Source organism: Ursus americanus, chromosome 9 (assembly GCF_024610735.1).
Source record: "Ursus americanus isolate L20-20 chromosome 9, mUrsAme1.1.p, whole genome shotgun sequence".
In the NCBI taxonomy this organism is placed as follows: domain Eukaryota; kingdom Metazoa; phylum Chordata; class Mammalia; order Carnivora; family Ursidae; genus Ursus; species Ursus americanus.
This window is the reverse complement of record NC_142135.1, coordinates 10,943,761-10,971,383: the sequence shown is the minus strand read 5'-3', so window position 1 is coordinate 10,971,383 and position 27,623 is coordinate 10,943,761. Positions and strand designations below refer to the sequence as shown.

The following is a 27,623-nucleotide window of genomic DNA, read 5'->3' as shown; positions in this document are numbered from 1 at the left end:
GTGGCTCCGTCGGTTAAGCATCTGCCTTTAGCTCAGATCATGATCCCAGGGTTCTAATATTGAGTCCCGCATAGGGCTCTCTGCTCAGTGGGGAATCTGCTTCTCCCTCTCCCCTTCTCCCCCCTGTAAACCCCCATCCCTGGCTCGTGCTCTCTCTTTCTCTCTCATTTATTCTCTCTCACACATAGATAAATAAAATCTAAGAAGAAGAAGAGGAAGAAAAAGAAGAGGAAGAGGAAGAAGAGGAAAAAGAAGAAGAAGAAGAGAAGAAGAAAGAAGAAAGAAGGAGGAGGAGGAAGAAAGCAGACAAGACTGTGTGGAAGTGCGCACCAAGAAAGATCGAGGTGCTCTGCCTAACAATTCTGATGCCTCTGGACTTCAGCCTGGGCCCCACCCCCCTGCCTCGCTTGCTGGTTGAAGCAACAATCAAAGATGGTTTGGGTCTCTCCTCTCGAAAGAAGAGGTCAGGGAAGGCTTTACTCACTCCAAAGGTCTTGTTAGATTATAAATTTATGATGACTGTGACCGTGTAACTTACATCCTATGCCCTGAGTGCACTGCACAGGACAGTAAGGAGGGGAAGTCGGGTCCAGCGGGGGCGGATGGGACAGGAACAGAAACAACAGACAGGATGAATGCTCATAAGCCGTCTCATCTGGGTGTGAACACAATGTCACAGGACCTGCCTTACAAACATTTACTAAGTGTCTACTGCATGCTATTTCCCATCGCTCAGAGCTTCCTGTAAGGAAACTCATCTGTTGGGGAAATGCGTCCATCCATTCATCCACCAATTAATTTATTGAAAAAGTATTTGTTAAGCTCAATGTCAAGGAGATCATGATGGTTAGCGAAATAGCCATGGTCTCTGCTTAGAGCCCATGTTCAGAGAATGAGACCCTAATTTAATAACCCCACGGGTGAGGAGAGAAAGGAGAACTGGGTACCAGAGGAATCTACATACGACAAGTGAATCACGATCCTCCACATTTTAAAAAGCTGCATCCTGAAAATTTTGTGCATCTTAAAATAAGTGAACGCCAGACAGACAGCCTCAGGGAGCCACGGAGAGAACAACGAGGTAGCCTTGGAAGCCATGTGCTGGGAGGCCAGCGAGGCTCACTCCCAAGCCACGACCCACTCCTCGCACCAGCACCAGCAGGTGGAGCTCAGCCTGTGCCTCCACAAAGCAACACGTTTCCTTCGGGGTCCCCCGGGAAGAAGAGCAAGGGTGGCGTGCGTGGGTGCCTGGGGCTTGTTGTGCCAACTGTTTTAATAGTGCAACGGAGGTCCTTTCAAACAATTTGGTGTTTACTCTCAGTGAGCATGTGGGGTGCAGAGCCATCTGGGTGGCTGCTCCCGTTCACTGTGTAGGAGAAGGGTGAAGCCGGCAGCCCAGGGCTTGGCAGGGGGAGAGGCATTTCAAGTAGCGGAAAGAGGACAGCCTCTGGAGCAGGAAGACGTACATGCCAACGCTGGCTCCCCCACCTAGTTGCTGTGTGACTTTGGACAACAAACTTCACTTCTGCCAGCTTGCATCTTCTGGAAAATGGGGGTGGCAGCCGGCTGTAATGTGCCCACGCGCGTGGCCTTGACACTCACAAATCCATTAACAGTCAAGGGCATCCTACCGTAAGCAACGTCCGGGACTTTCTGCCCAGGAGCGTGTTCTCTGCCACCCAGGGGCAGGCTGGAAGTGCCAGGGGACCAACACTGCCAGGTATGGCCCCCAGACAAGGATGTGAGAAGTGCTAGCAGAGAGAGGACGTGTGACAGACGAGTGCCACGACCATCACAACCTACAACTTGACAGGACACTCACATCCCAGAGTCCTGACCCGGCAGCTTCCCAGCAAGGCCAGCACCATGGACATGGTTCCTGCAGGTGGTCATCATGCTGTTGCCCCCTGTCTACAGTCAAGGCCCGGAAGTCACCTTCTGGGAACAGCACCTCAGGGTTCCAGCCTTGCCCTGCCCAAGGGAAGAGGAAGCAGGGTGGAAAGGACTTTGCATGGAAAGGTGTTCACCACCCCCACTCCCAGAAGGGAGCCCCCTGCTAAGTGCTCACTAGACACCACGCAGGCCATATGTGGGCCCCAGGGACTCTGCCACCTTCAGTCTTGCTGACTCTTGCCCCAGGCCTGAGTTGCAAGAAGTAGAGCTGTCACTGTGATCCCCACCTTATAGGGCAGGCAACAGATTACACAGTAGCTGAAAACATAACAGAGCTAACACCTACCGATCGGTGCTTCCTACGTGTATCAGAGACTACACAAGCGAGAACTTCTTTAATCTTTGCAGCAAACCCAGGAGACAGGTTTTATTATTATTGTTCCATTTTATAGGGACGGGAACTGAGGCTAATACGGGATGAGTGTCTTGCTAGAGTTCTCCCAGCGTGTTGGTGGAATCTAGATTTGCCTGATTCCAGAATCCTCTTCTTTCCCTTAAATCCCACCAGCCCTTCAGAGCGGCAGCAGCCTCAGGAGAGAGGTCTCCGCTGTATGGATTTCTCCCCCAGTGCTGGGACTGAAAAAAGACCTCTAACAAGCTGGCAAGACCAGCCTGGCTATGCCAGTGCACTCCCGACTCCCCCGAGGAGGTCCGATCCGCCTCAACCACCCAGCAACCCAATTTAACAACACTCTCTGTGATCACCTTATTCCTTCCATTCTGTGACAGCCATATTTGCCCATTTTCCTATTTCTGAAACACAATGTGTCTGAACTATCAATGAAATTTAATGAGGCAGAACTTCTGTTTTCTCCTCCAGCCCTGTGATGATGTCAAGAATGCATGTTACAACTCAAGGCATCTCAGAATCAAAGGAAAGAAAGTACAGCCAAGACATGTTCCGATCCCATCTCGTTAAAGCCCAGAACAGTCCAAAGGCTGAAAATCTGAGAAACGAGCAGCCTAAATAATCTCCTTCAGACCACACACCTGCCCCTGCCTGGGGCCCCACCCCACAGCCTCCCACCTGTCTGCGGCCCAGGTTCCATCCATATCTGCACTTCTCCTAAGGAAAGGAAGTGAATTCCTCCCTTGTCAGTCCACAGGTACAAGATCCAATGAATGCCCATGAAACTGTAAAACTGAAATAAATATTTGGCTCTATCTTCCATTTTGCCCTTCCTTCCTTCCTTCCTTCCTTCCTTCCTTCCTTCCTTCCTTCCTTCCTTCCTTCCTTCCTACAACAGTTCAACAGATGCCAGCAGATGCCCGTCCAAGCTGGGCACCCTCCCCTATGAAGTTGGAAGAGTGAAGCAACAGTCACTAGCACCTGTGAAAATGGACAAAGCCTGGAAACGATTTAGATGACTGGACACAGAGCGGTTTCACCGCGGGAGGTGGTAACAGCATCAGGTTTTGAGGGATGAACGGGGCGGGGATACTGGACAGAAAAAACAGGAAGAGGGATTTCTAAGCCCACAGAGCAGCAAGTTTGATGCCACAGCCTAAGACACACCTTCTGCGGGACAGCTGTCTGCTGACCCCTCTGCCCCGTGGAAGGCACAGCACTAACACCTGTCACAGCATGAGCCTGCTGAGCCGAGCTCCCGGGCACTCTGCGCCAGCATCTGACTTACTGCAACCCCAGCCAGGCAGCCTCTCGCTCAAGGTTCTCCACCCGCCTGCCCCTAAATACGGTTTGCATCCTGGGGACCGAGACAGGTTGTTTCGCTGCTCAGCGTCCACCTCCTCGTCTGCACACATGGGCTAGTTAGCCACCAACTCTTGCCGTTGCTGTACAACCCCTGTGGCATGTGGTAGATGGAAGGTCTGGACGTGAGGGACCTTGTCTGGCTTGTACACCAGAAAATTCTCAGTGCTAGGGTGCCTGGGTGGCTCGGTCGGAGAAGGGTCTGCCTTTGGCTTAGGTCATGATCTCAGGGTCCTGGGATCAAGCCCCACATTGGGCTCCCTGTTCAACAGGGTCTGCTTCTCCCTCTCCCCCCTGCTCCTGCTCTCTTTCTCGCTCACACTCGCTCTCAAATAAAGTAAATAAAATCTTTAAAAAGAAAAAAAGAAAATTCTCAGTACTTAACAATACGCCTGCTCTAAAAGACTGGATACATATATTTTAAAAATATTTAATTGTGGTTTTAAAAAACCACATACCATAGAACTTGCCACCTTAACCATTTTTAACTGTACAGTTCAGTAGTGTTAAGTATATCCACTTAATCATTGTCATATAACAGATCTCCTGAACTTTTTCAACTTGTAAAACCGAAACTCTATACCCATTAGATAACAATTCCCCGTATTCCCTTCCCCCAGCCCCGGCCACCCTATTCCACTTTCTGTCTCTAGGGTTTGACTACTGTAGATAGCTCGTATAAGTGGAATCATACAGTATTTGGCCTTTTGTGACTGGGTTATCTCACTTAGCACAATGTCCTCAAGGTTTCTCCATAGTGCAGCATGTGCCAGACCTTCCTTCCTTCTTAAGGCTGGGTAACAGTCCATTGCGTGTGTGCCACACTTTGGTTATCTCCTCACCCACTGATGAATAGTCTGGGTTGCTCCCACCCCTGGGCTATTATGAGTAATGAACACGGGTGCCTAAATATCTCTTTGAGATCCTGCTTTTAATTCTTTCAGATAGACACCTAGAATTGAAATTGTTGGGTCATACAGTTGTTCCATTTTTAATTTCCAAAGAACTAGCATACTGTTTTCCACAGAGGTTGTACCCTTCTATGATCCCACCAAGAGGGCACAAGAGTTCCAATTTCTAGGACTGGACACATAGTTGAAGAATAAATGAATGATATATCTGTTGGATGAATAATGAACATAGCATAGTAACGCAGGAAATGCTTTCTGATGGGCACTTTCCCTCTGCTGACTTACAAGCTCTGTAAGTTTACTGAAGAATAGGAAATAAGAGCAAAATGCCACACTAACAGGACTGCGGGAACACACTGAAAACCTCCATGTACAAAGGCTAACTTTGCTCCCATCACCACACTCAGTTACCAGAAATTCCTCCTGTACAGGGACCATGACCTACTTTCCTCTAAATCTTTGACCTTGACTTATAAGGCCCTCCTGGCTAAGGGGCTGAAATGCAGCAGGCACTATTTGCTGAATGGTTACAGAAGGGCAAGTTCAATCAAGGAAGGCTTCCTGGAAGAAGATGGCCTTGAAAGAGGGAGAGGACAGTCCGGTGCAGTCGTGCCTAAAAAGGGGGGCCTGACTCATGAGTTTCATCTCCTTCCTGAAGGCAGAGGCAGTTTGTGGGTAAGCCTGAACACAGTAATAGACGCACCTGACATGATGATGTAACATGCTTTACAGGTGCTCAGTAAACACCTGTTGACCGAATATACGTTCAGAGACAGATAAAAACAAGGAAACATCAGAAAGACTTCCGTATGAGTTGTCAAAATGGGAAATGAGGAGGTTCTTTTTCCACTCTAGGGAAAGAGTCATATGACCTAAACGAAGCTTTCCCATCCTGCCACCTCCAGTCAACAGAAAGTGCTAGAAGAAACCACCTGTCTGCCCCACCCTGATGAAGCCTTGTGAGCAGGTGATGCCACTGTTGGGGCAATCCCAATCCTCAAACTTCTTTCTGGAATTCCATCTTGCTTCTCAGGGATTTTACTGCCGTAAACCTAGAAGGATCAGCCAGTGTCTACAAAACTTCTTTTCAAAATTAAGTTTCCCCAGAGTCAAGGCTCTTTCCCTCCAGTGAGGATTTAAGTCTCTTCTATGTCACAGCTGTGTGTCTCCCAGGTGCAGTGGGTGACACCGGGGCTGGATGCAGCAGACATGCTGTGGGCTTGCAGCCTCCCCCTTGTGCCTCAGTGGTGCTGGAGACACCGAAGATGCCTGGTAGGTTGGAAGGCCCCTGGAACATGACCCAGGCAGGCACGACAGAGCTGTAAGCACAACAACCCCACGCCCCATCCTTATCCTCCCAGAGAAGACGCTGGGGAAACCGGAAGACCCTGCAGCTAGCACAGCATCTGGCTCAGAAAATGTCTGTTGAATGAATTCATTACTAACTGCCTGAACAAACACCCTCACACCGAGACTTTCCAGGCACACGCTCATTTCTCATCCGAGCCCCATCAACGCCAGCTAAACCGGGCCCCTGGTTCCCTCAAGCCTCTTGCTTTGCAGCTGTCTCAAACATAGGCTATCCTGAGCATCGACTTCTGGGGCCTGGTGTGAACCCAGCTTCTCTTAGAAATCTAGGCTTCCCACCTGCCCCAACCCAATTCTCCCTGAACGACAAAGAACCGCAAGGAACTTGTCTGCAGCAGGAATGTGAGTGCTCCGAAGTGGCAGGAGATGTGGCCATCTGGGCAATGGCTCCTCGAAGCCTCCAGTGCCACAGTGATAAAACGAGAGTCATACTGCCCGGGCCCCACAGCGGCTCGCCACGTTTCCTGGGAGCCAGGGAGACAAAGCGGAAAGAGCAGAGACCTGCCACTCTGACATCATGGTGACCAGTGTTGACATGGGTCCCCTTCCCCATTGTTACAAACATGGTACAGTCTTAAATAAGTATGACTCAAATGGTTTACAATATAGAGCCCAAAATGGAAAGGGAAAAAGAGGGGCCCCCACGTCAGAACAAAGGCCTCAGCTCCCAGCACACATCTGAGTCTGACTGCACGCGCACACACCCAGACGGGCCGACCTGCCACGGGAGCCACACGGGCCCCTCCCCATGGACACAGGGAAAGGCCGCTGGGCGGTCCCCAGATGCCCATCCTGAGGCCCTCACAGAGGACTTCGTGTGCTAGGCTGGGACATTCTAGCGTCAGCCTGTTTCCTCTGTGGAAGCGGTGTTCTTGGCTCATTCTGATAGAAGAGATATGAGCGGAAAGACCAGTCCCGGCTCACGGCCCTGGGACTGTTGTGGAAAGGAGTCATGTGAGTCGTCCAAGCGTGGAGGGCCCACGTCTGCAGGAGCCACAGCTAGACTTATTCATGAGACGGAAAACCCAACAAACGCTGGCTTGAGGAGAAAAGGAGGGGAAATTTATGGGCTGACAAAACTGCAAAGTCCAGGGTCAGATGTAACTTGGGTGTGGCTGGAGTCAGGGGCTCCAAGGATGTGGGCAGGGCGGGTTTCTCGGCATCCGCTGGCTCTACATTCCTAGAGGGAGTTGGGGGTAGAATATCAGGCAGGCTTGCCCTCCGGGGTCACTGGCCTTCAGGCTGCCACAGCTCAGCAATCCCCGTGGAGGAAAGCCCCCCTCCCAGTTCTAAGGACAGTCTCAGGGTTGCTCTGAGGGTGAGCATCCTTGAACTGACCTCCATGGCCAGTGGCTGGAACATTCCACTGGCTGGGCATTGCTCATGTGCCCAGAGGGTCTGGGGACTGGGTCAGGTCCATAAGATGTAAGTGAAGGAAGGCGGGAAAGTACGGGGGAGAAAGAAGGAGCAGGAGAGAAAGAGGCAGATGCAGGACGGGGAGAGAGAGAGAGGGAAGGAGGGAGGGGAGGAAAGAAGGAGGAAGGGGGTGGGCAGTAGGGAAAAAACCTGGTGTAAGCTACAGAAAATTTTTATCATTAGGGAATAAAGTACCAACTGACTTCAACTTTAAATAAAACAGAACAAAAGCAGACTGAGCTCTTTATGTCTTTTTTCCCCCGTAACAGCTTTATCAAGATGTAATTCATATACCATACACTTCACCCATTTAAAGTATACAATTCAATGGTTTTATTACAATTCACAGAGTGGCACAACCATCACCACAATCAATTTTAGAGCATTTTCATTGCCCAAACAAAGAAATCCCATATCCACCAGCAGTTACTGCCCACTCCACTCTCGGCTCACTCCCAGCAGAACAGTGTAACTTTCTGTCTCTACGGATTTGCCTATTCTGGATATTTCACATAAGCGGAATCATACAATAGGTGGGTTTTAAAAATCCTGTCTTTTGTGACAAGATCTGCAAAAAGACTCCATTCCCTGGACTTCTGGTTGAACTCAGACCTCACTGCCTGGAATGGTTATTAGGGCGGTGGGCCACAGGGGGGAGGACAGGGGCTGGGAGAGAGTCCCAAGGGGGCCTGAGACGGCTTGCTGCCTGAACACCAGCCCCTGCAGCAGGGAGGGCGAAAACGTCTCCAGGAGGCCTTGGCCTGCACTTCTGGTCTCACCTCTGGCCTGGTACGAGGCAGAGCGGACAAAGCGAGGGCTTTAATTAGACATATGTCAAGGAATTCCCCAGGAAAGGCTCTGTGGGTTGCCACCAAGCACCCTTCCTCCTTCCTGAACTCATTTGGGATTCCCCTCCTCCCCAGAAGCACATGTTCCCGCACGTGTGGACCCAAGCAGTTCAAAACCGTCCCAGCAATTTGCTAATTATTAGTTTAGAGGGGCACATGACCCAATTGGGGTCAATGAGACTTGAAGCTGGAGGTTTCTGGGAAAGCTCTTTCTTGGTCTTCTGGAAGACGTCCTAGAAATGGTGTTTCGTGTCTTCCTCTGGATGTGACAATATAGAAGGGAAGCTCAAAACAGCTGCTGGCCGGTGTCACGACCAGCCTCAGGAGAAACCCACACATGAAGCAAAAGCCACAGAACTGCAGCAATGGGAGCCAGGGCTTCTGGAAGAGAAGAGAATTCTGGAACCCAGTATACCACATGCCCCTCACATTCCACTCTCCCCTACTCCGTGCCCCAAACTGACTTCTAGGGGCTAATGGAAGGGCTCCCTACCCCTCTGGCTTGCAGGATGGTTTTAGCCAACAGGGAGCCCCAGCTGGAAACCTGAGCAGGAGAGAGTAACACTGGAGTAACGATCCCTCCCACCCCATTGCCTCTCTGGTGGTAACTATGAACTGGCTGCCACCCTCAACCCAAGTCTCAGCTCTGGTCAGGGCCCCTCCCCACAGCCCTCACTGTCTCCAGGTTCCACTTACCATTCCCTGCCCATCTCTCAAGCTAGGCATGCCACAGGAGTCCCAGAGCCACCTGCCCTGGGCACTGCACTATCCCTGCAGCCTCCTTACCTTCTCACGCCTTCTTTTATTTTTTTAAGTTTCATTTATTTTTTTTAAAGATCTATCCACCCAGGGGCACCTGGGTGGCTCAGTCGGTAAAGCACCTGCCTTTGGCTCAGGTCATGATTTCGGGGTCCTGGGATCAAGCCCCACGTTAAGTTCCCTGCTCAGGGGGGAGTCTGATTCTCCCTCTCCTTCTTCCTCTGTCCCTTCCCCCACTCATGCTCTCTCTCTCTCAAATAAATAAATAAAATTTAAAAAAGATTAAAAAAAAAAATAAAGATCTACCCATCCATTTGAGAGAGAGAGTGCACGAGCCAGGGGAGAGAGAGTAGGGAAGCAGACCCCCCACTGCTAAGCACAGAGCCCAAACAGGGCCTAATCCCAGGACCCCAAGATCATGACCTGAATCGAAACCAAGAGTTGGACACTCATGCCTTCTTAAAGATCCCTTTATGTGGCCCACAAGCACAGGAAAAGATGCTCAAAAGCATTAGTCATAGGGAAATGCAAACTGAAACCACAGTGATAGACCACTCACACTCACTAGCTCAGCCATAAAAAAAACAAAAACGAAAACACAAAACATAAAGTAACAAGTCTTGGCGAGGAGGGAGAGAATCAGAACCCTCACCCATTGCTGACAGGGATGTAAAAAGATCAGCCCCTTTGGGAAACTTTGGCAGATCCTCAAAAGGTTAATATAGAGTTACCGGATGACTCCTCAATTCCATCCCTAGAGATATACCCCAAAGAATTAAAAACAGGGTTGGTTGGTTGGTTTTTTTTTTAAAGATTTATCTCTTTGAGAGAGAAAGAGAGCCAGAGAGTGAGAGAGTGAGAACATGACGGGGGAGGCAGAGGGAGAGGGAAAAGCAGGCTCCCTGCTCAGCGGGGCTCGATCCCAGGACCCCAGGATCCCGACCTGAGATGAAGGCAGACGCTTCACTGACTGAGCCACCCAGGTGCCCCTAAAGATAGGTTTTAAAACAAATACTTGAACATGAATGCTCACAGGGGCACTATTCACAATAGCCAGAGGTGGGAACAACCCAAATGTCTACCCATGGATGAATGGGTAAGCAACATACGGCCTATCCATACAGTGAAATATTATTTTGCCATAAAAAGGCATGAAATACTGATATATGCTACAACAGGGATGAACTTCAAAAACATCATGCCAAGTGTAAGAAGCTAGACACAAAAGGACACACACTGTATGGTTCCACTTATACGGAACATCTAAAGTAGCTGGCTTCACGGAGACAGAAGCAATGGTTGCCAAGGGTTTGGGGGGGGGGGGCGTTGGTGGGGAGTGACTATTTAATGGGTCCAGGGACTCCTTTTGGATGATGAGGTGATGGTTGAACAACATTGTGAATGTACAAATGTGACTGAATTGTACTCTTTAAAATGGTTAATGGTTAATTTTATGTCAAATTTACCTTAATTTAAAAATCCTTTATGAAACTCTTTCAATCATCTTAATTCAAGGTGTTGTGTGTGTGTTGTGGGGAGACTGACCTTCCGCCCCCACCTCGCGGACTTACAGTTACATGAGTCAGTGCTTTTTCTTGTTCCGATTAAGCCCGTCTTGTTCTATGCATCAGGAAGCTTCCTACCCGACATACCCACTCAACCACTTCCCGGTGGGTGACCGCAGGCATGTGTCTCCGCTTCTCTGAGTCCTAGTTTCCTCATCTGTAAAATAGAGCTAATAATACCAACCCAAACCAAACTCTCTGGGTTGGTATTTACGATTACTATGACATTAACTTAAGAAAATGTATAAAAGATATCTAGGACAGTAGATGGAACTCAAAGGGTGATTTCATTCATTCCTTTTAACACCAAATTATGACTCTCCCTCAGTGGCAATTAAGGTCTACCTGGTAGAAATGGTACTGGGCTCAAATGAGGACCATACAGCTGTTCCCCAAAACTCTGGTCCCACTTCTTCCTGAGCACATAGCGAGACTACATTTCCCAGACTCTCTTGTGGTTAGGTGTGTAGCCCAATGTCAGAGTTCCGGCCAAGGAACAAGGGTAGAAATATTTGCCATTACGTGCCCTCTTTAATACCCATCACCGGGCTTACCCATCCCCCCGACCCCCCTCCTCTAAGAAACCCTCAGTTTGTTTCCTGGAGTCCATAGTTTCTCATGGTCCATCTCCCCCTCTGATCCCCCCCTTCATTTTTCCCTTCCTTCTCCTAATGTCTTCCATGCTATTCCTTATGTTCCACATATTAAGTGAAACCATATGATAATTGCCTTTCTCTGCTTAACTTATTTCATTTAGCATAATCCCCAGTTCCATCCATGTCAATGCAAATGGTGGGTATTCATCCTTTCTGATGGCTGTGTAATATTCCGTTATATATATGGACCACAACTTCTTTATCCATTTGTCTGTTGAAGGGCATCTTGGCTCCTTCCACAGTTTGGCTATCGTGGACATTGCTGCTATGAACATTGGGGTACATGTGCCCCTTCTTTTCACTACATCTGTATCTTTAGGGTAAATACCCAGTAGTGTGATTGCTGGGCCATAGGGATCCAACAGTACATTAAAAGGATTATCCATCACGACCAGGTGGGATTCATTCCTGGGATGCAAGGGTAGTTCAACACTTGCAAATCAATCAATGTGATAGAACACATTAATAAGAGAAGAGACAAAAACCATATGATCCTCTCAATTGATGCAGAAAAAGCATTTGACAAAATACAGCATCCTTTCCTGATTAAAACTCTTCAGAGTGTAGGAATAGAGGGAACATTACTCAAATTCATAAAGACCATCTATGAAAAGCCCGTAGCAAACATCATTTTCAATGGGGAAAAGCTCAGAGCTTTTCCCTTAAGATCAGGAACACAACAAGGATGCCCACTCTCGCCATTATTGTTCAACATAGTACCAGAAGTCCTTGCAACAGCAGTCAGACAAAAAGAAATAAAAGGTATTCAAACCGGCAAAGAAGAAGTCAAACTCTCTCTCTTCACAGATGACATGATATTTTATGTGGAAAACCCAAAAGACTCCACCCCCAAATCACTAGAACGCATACAGCAACTCAGCAATGTGGCAGGATACAAAATCGATGCACAGAAATCAGTTGCTTTTCTATACGCTAACAGTGTAACTGTAGAAAGAGAAATTAGGGAATCGCTTCCATTTACAATAGCACCAAAAACCATAAGATACCTTGGAATGAACCTAACCAAAGTGGTAAGGATCTATACTACAGAACACTTATGAAAGAAACTGAAGAGTACACAAAAAGATGGAAAAACATTCCATGCTCAGGCCAAGACTTTTAAGAAGTATGTGTGCCTCTTCTGTGTTCTGCATTTTTGTTTTTTTCAGTTGGCTTCACGCCCAGCGCAGAGCCCAATGTGGGGCTTGAACACACAACCCTGAGATCAAGACCTGAGCTGAGACCAGCAGTCAAGTCGTTTGCTTAACTGACTGAGCCACCCAGGCACCCCTCTTCTGTGTTCCTTATCCCTTCTGCCAGGGGGGGCAGCAATGACAAAGCCATGGGGACAGCAGGGCCACAAAGGTGGGAGAAGCCCAGGTCTGTGAGTCACCACATCATGGAAAGCCACCACTGATACCCATTTTGGACTTTCACATGAGTGAAGAACAAATCAAAACATCTCTTGTATTTGAGCGGTTACATATTTGTTACTGCCGCTATTCACACTGTATTACTAATATGCCATTCTAGTCTCCTGAGCAGTGAAATGTCTATTGAATTGGATTGTACAAGGTTTCATTAATTTACCCAAAAAATATCTTCAATGGAACACTTTGTGTGTGCCAGACCCTATGCTAGATCCTGTGGGTTCCAAATAAGGTAACAGTATAACAGTATCTGCCCTCAGGAAGCCACAAAGTAATAAGGGAGAGAGAGGTGTAAACAAAACCAGTCATTAAAATGTTTCAGACACATTGAGAAAAGCCTGTACTGGCAGAGAGAGGACACAGACAAGGAGACGCTCAATTCTACTGGGAATCAGGCAGGTCTGGAATGGCCTCCTGGGAGGGGAGACGCTCAGGTTCAGGAGAAGGGGCTCATCGAGCAGACGAATGTCACGGGCATTCAAGGCAGACCACTGAGCAAAGGTGTGGGGGCCTGACATGGAGGGAGTGGGAGTGGGATGGAAACATTTCCCATGGAAGCTGCAGGGTGGAGGAGAGGGAGGAAGGAGAGGAAAGAAGAGGAAGAAAAGGGGGGAAGGGGACGAGGGGGATGAAGAAGGGGAGGAGGGAGAAGGGAGAGTGGGAGGAGGAGGAGGAGGAAGGGAATGAGGAGGGGGAGGAAGGAGAGAGGGCAGCCACGTGGAAGTTCAGGAGAAGATAACTGCATGACTTTGTAGAGAAATTAATAAGACCTGTCCTAGCACTTTCCAGATGAGGCTTGGCTTTCTAACTCCTTCGTACAAAGGTTCGATCATGCAGTATTTCCCGGCTCCTGCTCTCTGGCCTGTGCTCTCCCTCCCATACAGTATCTTCCTGCCTTCTCACTTATCTTGGGATTCTCTGTTCCTTCCCCTGAGTTCCCTCTGCTAAGTCTCACTCATTGTCCTTAGAAATCCAGATACTTTCCCAGTAATCTTCCTTCCTCCCTGTGTCCCCAAAACTCTCTCCCACAAATAGACCCCTCTGAGGGGACTCACAGCGCAATGAAGTAAGCCCCATGCCTAACAGTGATCGTGGCAGATCTTGGTTTACCACCCATAATGGCACTTGAGCCGGGGAAAGAGCCAGAGGTTTGGAGGCACGGGTCCTGGGTTCGAATCCAGCTGTCACCTGCTTATTCTGGTACCTCAGGCAGGTCAACGGGCAGGCTGAATCCCGGTTTTTTCCCAGTGGATTCTTTCCATTATTCTTAATAGGCATAATAAAGACAGAGCTGGAAATGACCTCGATACCCATCAGCTGCACCTCCCACACTTTCTGCTGAGGCAATCGAGGCCCTCAAGGTTGAGCAAGCAGCTTGAGTCACGATTGAGGGCAACGTCAAGTCTACGTAAAAGTGCAATATTAAATAAAACTAAATTGGCAACTGGCCTAGATCAGTTTGCAACAGTTCTTATAGTCCATACATAGGCCACTTTCTACTTGATTTATGACATTCTGATCAAAGAAACATTGCATAATATCTAGAACTCAATGATACTAAACAAATACGAGGACCAAGGGTGCTACATTATCACACGATCATAGAATTCCTTTTTCTTTACTTTTATCTCATTAGCCAACCCTCTCATTATATAGACAAAAAACTGAGGTTTCCCAGAGAAGGAAAGGGACACTCCCAAAGATACAAACCCTGTTTGAGTGAACATTGGAATGCAACCCATGTTTTTGGCTCTCAAAACAGTTTTTCTCGTTATATGCATTCATACCAACAAATAAGCATTGGTTATCACCAAATGAGTCAGAACACCTCTGGAACAAATATATATTAGAATAAGGTATTGAAGTGGTGGTTGGGGTGCTTGCTTTGGCGGCTCATATGCTAAAATTGGAATGAAGTGCTGCTCTAATATATAAAAACCTGCTACAAATAAACAAAAAAAATGTATACAAAATACAAGTATGAGCATAAGATACACACAGACCACTCCTAAACTAGGAAAGCCAAGGGCTAGGAGATGAAAATATCTTCCACTTCAGCATTCAATTTAAAAATGCAAATAAAGGGGCGCCTGGTTGGCTCAATCAGTTAAGTGTCCAACTCCCGATTTCACCTTGGGTCATGATCTCAGGGTTGTGAGATCAAGCCCCTCATCGGGCTCTGTGCTCAGTAGGGAGTCTACTTGAGATTTACCCTCTCCTTCTGCCCCTCCCCCACTCACACTCTCTCTTGATCTAAAATAAACAAATATATCTTTAGAAAAATAAATAAATAAAAATGCAAATAAAAACAACATTCATGGGGCGCCTGGGTGGCTCAGTCGGTTAAATGTCTGCCTTCGGCTCAGGTCATGATCCCGGGGTCCTGGAATCGAGCACTGCATAGGGCTCCCTGCTTGGCAGGGGGCCTGCTTCTCCCTCTTCCCGCTCATGCTCTCTCTTGCTATCTTTCTCTCTCAAATAAATAAATAAAATCTTAAAAAAAAGAACAACAACCAACATTTATGTTTAGCCTATTAGCTGTGCAAAGATTAATACAATTGATAGTGGTCATGGCTGACATGGGTTTCAAGAAATACCCACTCTCAAGGAACTGTTCTCGGAAATATTAATTAGTAAAGTTTTCTGAAACGCAGTTTGGCAATACATATGACACTTTAAAACAGCAATTCTGCCTCTAGGAATTTGTCATGTAAATATATGGACAAGCACATAAATGCAAAAATCAGAAACAACCTAAATGTCTACCAATAAGGAATTGATGAAGTAAATTATGGTATGCCCATAGCCATCAAAAATGATAATGTGAAAATTTATTCACGTGGAGACCCCCAATATATTAAGTGAAAAAAATCAGATCATTAAAGTACTTGTATAAGATTTTGTCACCATCTGCAGAAACCAGGTAGCCTAACTGCATAGTGGTCATCTCTGGAAATCACCATCTTCTGCTCTACTTTTTCCTGTTCTTTCTAGATTTTGTTATGCACAGGTATTAGGTTTAGATCCAGCAGGGGTGGGGGTGTAGAAATGTGCATAGTTAGTGCTTGTATGGCTGGGGGTGAAGAGTTGGGGGAAATGAGGAGTGACAGTAAATGGGGAGTATGGATGGGGTGAGGAAAATGTTCTAAAGTCGACTGGACTGAGAAGTGCACCACACTGGCCTCCTTGAGGTTCCCTGAACATGGTCCCACATGCAGCCACCCCAGGGCCTTTGCACTGGCTATCCCCACTGTCTAGGACACATTTTACCCCAGACTGCCACATGGTCACTCCCTCAGCTCCTTTTGGTCTTTGCTCCAATGTCACCTTTTCAGAGACAGCTTCCTTGAACACTCCATTTCACAGAGCACACCCCCTGAGCACTCCCCAGTCTCCTTTCCAATTTTCCCCCATAAGCACTTTTCACCATTTCATATCCATATATTTGATGTCTGGTTGTTATCTGTCTCTTCAGTTGGGACATTAGTTCCATGAGGACAGGGATTTTCCCCTGTCGTGTTCACTGCTGTTGCCCAGACCCTAGAATAATGCTGGTGTGCAGTGGAAACTGAAATAAATAAGTGTGGAATAAATATTAAGGTTTGTAGCCAGAATGGCTGGAAGGAGGATGCCTGAGGGTCATCACTGGGCAGAGGGGCAGAGGAGGGGTGAGTGGGGAAGGGGCACATCAGCGGAAGGGGTCATGGGGAACAGCTTGGCCACTCTGAGGCCAGGGACTATTTTTAAGTCATCCAAGGCTGAGAAGTCTCTACCTGCTTTTCTGCAACATTCTAAGTAACTAGAGAGCAATGAGGACATGAGTGTTACTCCTGCCAGTAAGTGTTATCAAGGCCTCCTGGGAGCCCCCGCATCTCACCCCTTCCTCGTAGGGCCTCCACCCTCCACCTTTCTGACAGTGACTTTGCCCCCATGAAGTGCAGGTGTTTCCAGATGCTGACTCTCTCTTTCCACCTCTGATTATTGGGTTTTATAAGCAGCACAAAGCCCTTTTCCAGAGTCCCAGGGTTAAGTAGAGAAGAATTAACTTTTATTATTCAGGGCCTCCCAGGTGCCACAGACTCATCCTAGATGAGCTCATTTTATTTTATTTTTATTTAATGATTTTTATTATATCATGTTAGTCACCATACAGTACATCCCCGGTTTCCGATGTACAGATGAGCTCATTTTCATCTCCGCTCCACAGTGGGTGTCAGCAGGGCACACAGAAAGGGGGGTCTCAAAGCAAGGGCAGAGTGGGCATTCTCACCCAGGGCTCTGACCCTGGACGCTCGCATGCCCATGGCCTCACTCTTTCTCCCACAACATTGTCTCTACGACCCAGAACAACTCCCATGCTTGAAGCTCGGGATATGTTCCCTCCCATCTGAATCTCCTCTCAGTGCACCACACAGGGAGGCTGGCGCTCAGGTCAGAGACGAAGTGGGTACAGCTGAGCCCCACAGGGGGAGTGTTTCTACAGCACAGAGCCACACAGCTCACCTTCCCGGTGGCAGGATTAGGGCCAACCTCCGCCCCAATCTTGTCTCTGCTCACTTTTCCAGACTACAGGTGCTTCTGCTGCCCGAGTCCCCAGAACCACCCTTTCCCCATCCCACACACAGAACCCTTCTCCGATCCCTGGCACACACTGGCCGCGGCTACTGTCCTGTGCCGTTCTCCGCATTTGGTCCCAAAGCCCCCCTCATCCCTTGTCTGCTCTACGGATGCCCTTCTCAATACAGTCCCATGACAGATGGACTGTCACTTCGCCTCCTGACGAGCTGCTCCTTAGTGTCCCTCTCAGCCTCTGGGCTGGGAGCACAGACTTCTAACCTCCTGCTCCCAGAGTGACATCAGGGAAGTTCTCAACAAGTGCCATTTGGAGGCACGACAAGAACAGACAAGTGGAGGCTAGATTCAGGCCAGTGTGAGCTGAATAAATGCCACAAGCCAATCTCCAGACACATGCAAGCCTCCTTCTGGTCAGTCTGAGATTTCTGGGCTGACCCTGCAAAGCACCAATGACGAGGTGCCTTAAAACAACAGAAATTCACTCTCTCACAGTTTCTGGCACCCGAAGTCTGAAATTGAGGTCCCAGCAGGGTCACCCCGCCTCTGAGGCCACCAGGGAGAATCCTTCCCTGTCTCTTCCTCATCTGTGGGGGTTGGCAGCACCCTTGGCACTCCTCGGCTTACATACATGTCCCTCCAATCACATGGCAGCCTCTCCCTGGGTCTTTGGTTCGCCTTCTCTCTGTGCGTGCCTGCCTGGCGCTGTGTCCCAAGTTCCCCTTTTCATAAGGACACCAGTTGCGCTGGATTAGGACCCACCCTAATGACCTCATTTTAACTTGGTTACCTCTATAGAGACCTATTGTCAAATGAGGTCACTTTCTGAAGTCCTGGGGGCTAGGACCCCACGAATCTTTTTTGGAGACTACGGCTCAACCCCTAACCATCATCATCATCAGGTCAGGGCGTATCTGCACTTCGAGTTGGCATGCGCAGGCCCTTCTCACTGTTCTCCACGTGTGCCACACAGAGTCAGTCCCCCCACAAGCCCGGGAGGTGGAAGTCCTAGTCTCACCATTTGACAAGCAGCAAGACTGCGGCTCAGCGAGGCTCGGAACCTGCCCAAAGTGAGCAAGTTCCAGGGTCAGCCAGGAAAAGGCTGAGTTAGGACTCATCCTAAGTCCAGGATCCAAACTCTTACCAACTGTCTACACCACAGAAGCTCTGTTTCTGACGAGGTGAGTACCCTCCGTAGCCTTTCTGTTTCCGCTCCAACACGATCCCCCTGTGCAAATGCTCAGCACTGGGACTGCCTTCAAACCCTTAAAATACCATCACGGAACTCCATGTACCCCAACCAGCTCCCAGCAGCTTCCAGGAGGGGAACACCCCACACATAGGCACGTTACGTCCATTAAGACTCTTTCCGAAAAGCACACGTGTACGTCACTAACTCACGCGGCCCTGCTTGTGCAAACGCTCGTATGTGCTGTTGTGTATAAGAGCTGCGTGGACGGCCTCACCCTTCTTTGGGATGACACATTCCTGAACCCTGGCAACCCGCCCCAGGAGGCAGCTCCTGGAAGTCACAGAGCAGCCAGTGCAGAGGCTCGGACTCGGGGCGTGGAGTCAGGAAGCCTGCACCCAAGCCGACTTCCGCCTGAGTGTCGGGGCCCCGCTCCCATCGGCCCTGACAGGACTTGAGAGAGTTTCTCCAACTCATCGAAAGAGAGGCTGTCACAGCCTAAGCTGAAAGCGAATGAAGGAAGAATTCATTCTACAAACATGAGTGCAGAGCCTGGTCCACTGTGCGGTGGGCACTAAGGGCTCCCCGAGGGGCGTAAGACTGTAGCGGAGAGAGATTCAGTGCAGGTGCATGTGTTCAGGTGGGCCCTGTAATGTGTTTTCTCCCTCGCCCATCACATCACTCAATAAGGCAGCACGTGCCCATTTCTCAGGTGGAGAAATACAGGCTCAGCAAGGTGAGTGGCTCATCCAAGGGCACTCAGCGGGTAAGAGAGCCAGGGCGGACCCCAGGTCTGAGCAGCTGAAAAGTCGGGGTTGCTTTCTTCCTCACATGACCACCTGGGCCCTGAGAGGGGGGACTGAAGCCTGTCAAGCAGGAGGGTGACCCCGGTCTGGTTTTAAGGAGCTCCCCTGGCATCAGCTTGGAGGACATGAGCAGGGGATGGGTAGTGAGCTAGGAACCAGCTAGATGATTCGGGAGAGATGGCACAGAGGCTTGGCCTGAGGCAGGAACGGTGGGCCCGCCCAGAAGGGTCTACACTGGAGGCGCTGGGATACGCTTATTCAGAATTAGGTTGGTTGGGGAGATGAGCAAGAAAGAAAGGTGATGAGCCACAGGCCCTAAGAAAGTCTGTCCTCTTCTCAAGGCTCAGACCTCGGAAGCAGGGACACCAGGAAAACCACGTCACAGCTCCACTTCCTGATCCCCTTAAACAGGAACCGAAGAGCTGAAGTTGTGGGAGGAGAAGATAAGGAAGAGGGGGCAGCCTCACTTCTTCCTCCTCCGTCTCCCACTGCAGCCTAAACCGAGCACGCCAGGGGAGGCACGGACTGGTAGGACCAGGAGCTGGAGGAGGGTGCAGTCTTGCGACACAGATGTGACTCAGCCTCACAAACAAGCCAGAAAGCTGTGTCGCCAACAGCAACCCCTCCTCCCCGGGCCCCTCATCCATCAGTCCCCAGGCCAGCCCATCCGATTGCCTATGCACCCTCCCCTCCAACTCCTGGGCTCGCTCCCAGACTCCTACAGCAGCATCCAAAATGGTCTCCCTGCTTCCAGTCCTTGCCCTACACACCTCGTCCGCTTGATGCAACACAGCCAGAATCCTTTTTCTAAAGGATGGCGCCACAAGACTCCCCTGCCTCAAACCATCCAAGTCTTCTCCGTGGTCTCAGGATAAAGTCAAAGCTTCTGGATGTGGCTCCTCCTGCCTTCTCCTCCAGCCCCAAAGCATCCCATCTCAAATGTTAGGTCCAGCCATACGGGGTTACTTTGCTCCCAGCACAAACTGGGCTATCTCTACCATCCACGTGCTTGCTTCCGTGGTTCCCTACACCTAGAATTTCCTTCCTTTCTTTTCGCTCTTTCCTAGCTAATCATGCATTATTTAATATTCAACTCAAGGATCACACCCTGTAGCAAGGCCTCTCTGACCCTCCCTGAAAGATAAGGTCAGGCACCTTTTCAGAAGCACCTGGGGATACCTCGTGTTCCCGCAGGACCACACAAAACACGCTGGCTCACAGGTTCCTGTGCATGCCTGTCCCCATTCATGAAGAATGATGTTAGTGTGCAACACTACAGCTGGCTACTCAGCAGGCACTTAATAAAGAATGGGGGAAGGGCAGGGAGAGAGGGAGGGGCTGCAAATGTTATAGGTACTCACAGAATAAGAGAGCTAATTACAACAGGAAGGACTGGGAAAGGCTTCTCAGGGAAGGTGCATTTGAACCATACTTTTTAAAAAGCTGGATTTTGAGGGGCACCTGGGTGGCTCAGTTGTTAAGTGTCTGCCTTCAGCTCAGGGCGTGATCCCAGGCTCCTGGGATCAAGCCCTGCATCAGGCTCCCTGCTCCACTGGGAGCCTGCTTTTTCCTCTCCCACTCCCCTGCTTGTGTTCCCTCTCTCACTGGCTGTCTCTCTCTCTGTCAAATAAACGAATAAAATCTTAAAAAAAAAAAAAAAAAGCTGGAGTTTGAGTAGGTGGAGAAGTTAAGGAAGGGGCAGTTCAGGTGGAGAAACACAGCAAGAGTATAAAGGTATAAAAGTATATGATTTGGTGGTGTATTTCAAACAGGGTGGGCTAAATCATAAGGTGAGTGTGTGTGTGTGTGTGTGTGTGTGTGTGTGTGTGTGTTGGGGGGGTATAATGGACCAAAAATCATCTGGATTTCATGTAAGGTGGCCACCCATTGTATATTGATACAAATAATTTTGGGGCTACAAGTAACAGAAAACTCAAAAATAGTCTAAAGTTAGGGTTTTCAGTTTCTTGTTCCTTCCATCCTTCTGTTCCGAACACTCTCAATATGGTCTCCCTAAGCAAGTCCCCTCATGGCCCCTCATGGTCCCAAGATGGCTGCCACTGTTCCAGGTATCACATGCCAACCCCACTATGTCCCATAGCAGGAGAGGCTGTCTTCCTAAATGTCTCCTTTCAAGACAGAGAAAAATCCTTCTCCATCCCCCTAACCCCAGAAATTTCTCTTATTTCATAGCCAGAGCTGTGTTACATGCCCATGCCTAAGCAAATCACTGCCAAGGGGGGCAGGACCATAGTGATTCATCCCTGGGGCTGGGACTGACCTCCCTAAAGCCCCAAGAAGGTAAACTTCTGAAGATTAATGTTATGCGAGCAAGGAAGGGGAAAGGGTGTTTGATAACCAGCCAAGCATCTGCTACACCTTCTCACCCCCTCACCTCCAAGTGCACCGTTAAAACAGAGTGTAATCTGCAAATACCCCACATCTCCACCCTTCCACGATTCTATTTTAGGCCCGAGGAAGTAACTGTCCTAGGGAGAGGAAACTTGCAAGAGGCTATTAAGGGAAGGTCTATAAACAACACTGAAGTTGGCTTTTCTAGATCAGGAGTTCGGGGACAGCAGGGGGGACAGAGAATATCAGGGCTGATTCCATTCCAGAGAGAAACCCCAAAAGCTGCTTTACTTTAACTGAATTTTACCTTTCTCCTTGAACAAACGTTTTCCTTAGCCCTTCAAAAAAATAACCAGCACATTCCTACCACAAAGACTTCAGTCCGGCTAGTTTCAGCCTTGAATACCCTTCCCGACTCTCTCCACTAACTGAAGTCCTGCCCACCCTGGAAGAGTGAGCTCAGGTGGCACGTCTTCCCCTAGAGCTTTATCTGACTACCCCCACTGGGATGACTCTTTTCCCTCTCTGCACACTCGGGGCTATTCCTCTGTAACTTTCCTACAGTGTGGGCAGACGTGGTCCAAAATGATAAACACTTATCTTTCTCTCCTAATCAACTAGGAGAAATTCTAGCATGTGAACTTGGATTTTTCATCTTTGTGTCCTACATCCGCCAGCACAGGGCAGGATATGCAGGGAAAGTTGTGCACTGAAGACAAGACTCTTTAAATGGAATTAGTTTGTTCATGTGTCCTCCCTCTCTTGATCATGTAAATGAGAGTTCTTATCCCATTTAGAACTCACTCACTTTTATTTAGTATCCATGACGTGCCAAGCATGAAGCCACATTCTATGCATATTGTTTTATTTAACACCATTTTTTTTTAAAACCCTCAAACTTTTCAAAATGTACAGAAGAGGAACCTAAAAGCTCTGAAAGGCTAAGGGCAGACTCTCCCAAGGCCACGTGAGGAATTGGGGCGTGAAATTCAAATTCAAGTCTTCAGGGGCAATATTGCATCATGGTCAAGAGTGCTGGCACTGAACACAGATCCCTTTGCTTAAAATCCTGTCACCCATGAACTATAGGACCTTGGAGAATTTAGTGTCTGTGTATCTGTTTCCTCGTGTATAAAATGGGGATTAAAAACAGTGCCCCCCCCAACAAAAAAAACAGTGCCTGTTTTATTGGGTTATTATGAGGATTAAATGAGCTTATATAGTTAAACGGCTTAGACTAGTACTTGACATGTGTTAATGTACAATAAATATTAGCTATCCTTATTGATTCTAAGCCCCGTGGTTTCCACATTGCATCATGACAAATGCCCCTATCCTTCACCCACCAAATCACCTCAGGAACGAAAGAGGGACCTGGCCAAAGGACAGACCCTGGAGAGATCATGAGTTCCACCACCCAGAGGAGCAGCCTAGAACAGGGGGTCAAAGGTTATAAAGGCAATGCAATGCAGAAATTCCTCTTGTCTCTCAAGGGCACCTTGGCCCTCATTCGTAGGGTCTCAGGGGGAGCTTCTAAGGTAAAGAACATCACACGAGATGCATGACAGCTCAGCACCCAAATGCCCAACTACTGACCAAACGTACACCAAAGACCCCTTAGTTTGCACAAGCTTTGAGGACTTGAAGTGTTTGCTGCCCTTCCCGGGAAAACCCAGTGCCCCTAGTGGTCATGAGGCGAGGCAGAGGGAGCATGGAAAGCAAGGTGCCCTTGGAGGACACACTGCCCCCTGGGCCTTCAAGACAAGAAAAACGCTTCACCCTCTGAAGCTCCCACCTCCCACTCTTGCTCTCACTGTAACTGGGCCAGGAGCTATCACCGTTATGCAGATGGGAGAGTGTGATTCCAAGAGGGGAGTGACGGCTCATCAAGGAACCATAACTAGTCAGTATCAGTTCCTGGACTAGAACTTGGAACTCTGAGTCACCGTTCTGTGCTACTTTTCATGATCTTATTCTGTCTCCTGCATTAGTATCTGTCTTCTTCAACCACATTAATTTCCTTTTCTCCTTGCTTCTTTTTTCCCCAAACATTTGCAGTCTGCTCTGCGCTGGGGGTTACAACAATGGACAAGCATGTGAAGACCAGCCCCAACTTGCCCCCACCCCATTCTGCAGGGCAAACACACCGAAGGTGCTCAGTAACTGCTTGCTGATCGGAATGAAATCTTTTTGTTGCTACCATTCTGATATGGGGATTCTGGTTTTCTTTTCTCAAAATGACAACTTTTACCTTCTTGTAAATGTTCTTCCTCTTCCTAGTCTGAAAAAGATTGAAAATGTTGAGCTGGCTGGTCTCTGCTTGGCATCTACAGAATGACAAGAGACCCCCTCTACAAAGCTAGGACCCCACAGGGACCCCAGCTTCCTCTGAAAGAGGGCCTGAACCGTTCCTCCCTTCAGTGCAGAGACATGGCAAGAATGGTTGTGTCTGCCTCTGGGTCTGGGTGGGGGAGACGGCTCCCGTGCAAACGTTAAAGCCCCAGTTATGGACGTAGAGCCCAAAACTACACCTCCAGTCTGGTGTGAAACACCTCAACCCCTAAAGCTACCACTTGTCCGGGATCCAGGAAACCCCTGGAGCCTCTACTGAAGCATAACAGCCCTCCGCAGAGACACTTCTGCTCACGCCCCGTCTCACACCCAGGAGAGGTGAGGAACCAACTTGGGCCCCAAACCAGAAGATGCAGGAAATGCAAACTGGCTCCTTGAGAATGAACATAGTGGGGCAACTCGACAGAGAATGTCAGTCCATTTAAAACAAAGGTATGAAGTAAGGAGGAGAAACCCTCATGAAAGAACAAGACAAAAGGCCGGGATGATCTGAAAGAGAACCAACCAACCAATGAGAATTTCTAGAAGTACAGTGTAGAGTCATTAAAAATAAAAGCTCAAGGATGAGAAAATTCAACAAACATGGCAATGACTACTGAACAGCTAAAGCCAAGGCACTTGACTCGGACTCTCTGGTCCATGTCGGCCATGTGCTTGGGCCGGGGCTCAGTCTGAGGGAGAGGACACCACGGGAACAAACCCGCTTCCACACAAGATGGCTGCCCTAATGCTCCTGTTCAGGGAATCCTTGCAAGGGATGCTTTTCTGACATTCTCTTAGTAGGGTACAGAATGTCCAAGAGCAGAAGGAAAGGCACGGTCAGTAGCAGGCCTCAGAATCTTCTGGTTTCCTGTCCACTGACCCTGCTTGGGAACCACCCTGTATCTGTCAAGGTCACAATTACAAAGGCATGGCTGAGTACTCTTTTTTCCCCTCCCATCTGCAAAAACCTTTTTGCTTGGAAATTGTTTCAAGAATGAGAAATACAGCCAGGAGCCCCCATAAGCCCTCTGCATGAGCTTATCTAGAGTTCACATTTCATTCCATGTGCTTTTTCCTTCTCTTTCCCCTCACTCGTACTAATTTTTTACAATATCCGTCATTTTTTTCTTCCTGAGCCGTTTGAGGGCAAGTTGCGTACAGCATGGATGTTTACTTGAGCCCTCTGTCTCCGTTTCTACTTGCAATGATAATTATTTCGGTACAAAACTACAACCAAATGCACACATAGTAGTGTTACACACAGGCAGAGTCCCACAAAGCCAGAAGGCGTGCTGGGAAACTCACAATTAGCCTTGATGCGGGAAATGCAAGCCATTCCCCAGAAGCCACAGCAGGCGTTGTCTTGACTCCCTCCTTCCTGCTGTGCCCACAGAGGAGGCTCTGCAGCCGGCGTGGTCCTCCGGAGCCCCCGCCACATCTGGGGGAAGTGTGGACGGCACGCACTCTTCTTTGTCCCAAGTGTAACCAGACTCCAGAGGAGGGATCCCAAGACACAGCTCGCTCTCTCTTCTGTTTTTCTAACTCTGTGCCTTTCGCATTTCCTGACTTGAAGCCGTAAAGGAAGAGGAAATGCCAAAAATATTACAAGATGAGTTAGCTTGTGGCATTTCCACGGATGGGGATGGACAGAGCTAGCAGGGGGAGCTCAGGCAGGAAGAGACCTGTGCCCCGGTGCAACCCAGCACGCCAGTGGCCAACGGAGTCCATGCGGCTCTCCAAAACGCTGATGGTCTCGGGGAAGCCAGCTCTTTCTGGGGAGGATCCGGGATAGGAGCCCATTTTCTCCAGATAACCTAGAGGATGTTAGAAATCTGGCCTTAATTACCCCCTCACTGCGATGTGGCTTCACAACACATCACGGTGTGTTTCCCTGACTCTCAGGAGATGGGGCCACCTGCTGCACATGGCCAGGCCAGGCCCTCTAGTTGCTTTCCCCTAGTGGTGCAGATGGATTTGTCCTGATGAAACCACATGCTCTCTCCTGAGTCCGCTTGTGGCCTGCTCTGGGAACAGGGCTGGCTGAGACTGGGGACACTAGCTGTGGCCCTGGAACGGAGGTTTCAGCTGCATAAAGGGCACACACAGTGCTGGGATTCACGCTGTGCTGGGCAATCAGCCACAGCAGACTCAAAGACAGTACCAGCCCTTCACGTTCCTCAGCCCTTTCTTTCTTTCCTTTTGCTTTTTTTTTTTTAAAGATTGCATTTATTTATTTGAGAGGGAGAGATAGTGACAGAGAGCATGAGCTGAGAGAGAGGGAGAAGCAGACTCCCCACTGAGCAGGGAGCCCGACGTGGGGCTCGATCCCAGGACCCTGGGATCATGATCTGAGCCGAAGGCAAACGCTTCACCAACTGAGCCACCCAGGAGCCCCTCCCTCAGCACTTTCTGGGAGTTAATACAGGGTAGGTGGGTGAGGAGAGGGCTTTTGGGTGTTGGGTTTTTTTTTTTTTTTAGAGAAAGGAAGAGAGATTGAGAACATGAACGGGGAGCGGGGGGGAGAGGGAGAGAGAGGGAGAGAGAGAGACTCTTAAACAGGCTCCACGCCCAGCACGGAACCCAACATGGGGCTCCATCTCACAGCCTGGAGATCATGACCTGAGCCGAAATCAAGAGTCAGATGCTTAACCAACTGAGCCACCCAGGCACCCCCTAGGGGTTGGATTTAAATTATCCTTGAGGTAGGGAGAGAAAAAATAGTGCATTGAAAGCAAACGGTTTGGCCTGCAGCCCAAAGAAAGCACAGTAACATGAATCCTCAACCCTGCATTCTCCTGTAAAGGTAGGCAAGGAGGAAAGCTCCCAGGAAGGAATGAATATTCGAGAGGACAGTGAAGACACAAGCAGAGCCTGACCCCAGGACTCCCATAATACCTTCCCTTACCAGCCCCCAAAGATGTCCACATCCTAATCCCCAGGACCTGCGAATATGTTAGCTTACATGGGGTATATGGCAATAGGAATTAAGGGGGAAGATGGGATTAAAGTTGCTAATCACTGGACCTTAAAATAGGGAGAGCATTCTAGATTATACAGGTGGCCTGATATACTCAAAAGCATCCTTAAAAGTGCAACAGGGAGCCAGAAGGGAGAACCTGAGAGATGGCAGCATGAGAAGGACTCAGACCCACATTGCTGGCTTTGAAGATGGAGGAAAGAGACCATGGGCCAACATATGTAGGAAGCCTCTAGAAGCTGGAAAAGGCAAGGAAACAGATTCTTCCCTAGGGCCTTCTATTCTGATTCTTCCCTGTTCCTTCTGGAGGGAAGGTTCCCTAGAGGTTCCAGAAAGAACAGAGCCCTGCCAACACCATGATTTGGCCCAAAGAGACTCATTTCAGACTTCTGACCTTCAACACTGTAAGAGAATAAATTTGTGTTGTTTAATCCACTAAGTTTGTGGTCATTACAGCAGGAAGAGGAGACCAATAACACCATTTATCATTATGCTTATTCAGCGTAATTTTTGTTTATATGCCTGTCCATCACTCCCATCAATAATAATAATAGCAGCTAGCGTTTTTTGAGCACTTACTACGTGACAGAGCACGCATCAGGTTTTTCATAAACATAAGAAACTATAAAAAGGTAACTTCAGTTGAATACTATCATGAAAGTAAACACAGGGCATCTGGGGGTCAGGGGGAATTGGAGGCATCCTCAAGGAGATAAAGACATGGGTACGTTTTCAAAGACGAGTAGGAGTTAGCATGAGAGAGAGGAAGGGCATTC

The 27,623-nt window shown here is 48.8% G+C and overlaps 1 protein-coding gene across 4 annotated transcripts in view; it reads right to left on the bottom strand.

Annotated features, from left to right (window-relative positions):
* Window positions 1-27,623, bottom strand: part of ASAP1 (ArfGAP with SH3 domain, ankyrin repeat and PH domain 1) — a 341,646-nt gene that overhangs the window by 310,536 nt on the left and 3,487 nt on the right. The window contains exon 1 of one of the 4 annotated variants that reach the window (XM_087864616.1): window positions 25,176-25,454. The exons of the other annotated variants lie outside the window; for them this stretch is intronic. The gene's annotated coding sequence lies outside the window, so the exon portion shown is untranslated. Of the gene's footprint in view, window positions 1-25,175; window positions 25,455-27,623 lie in introns of those variants that run through there. 4 annotated transcript variants of the gene reach the window in all.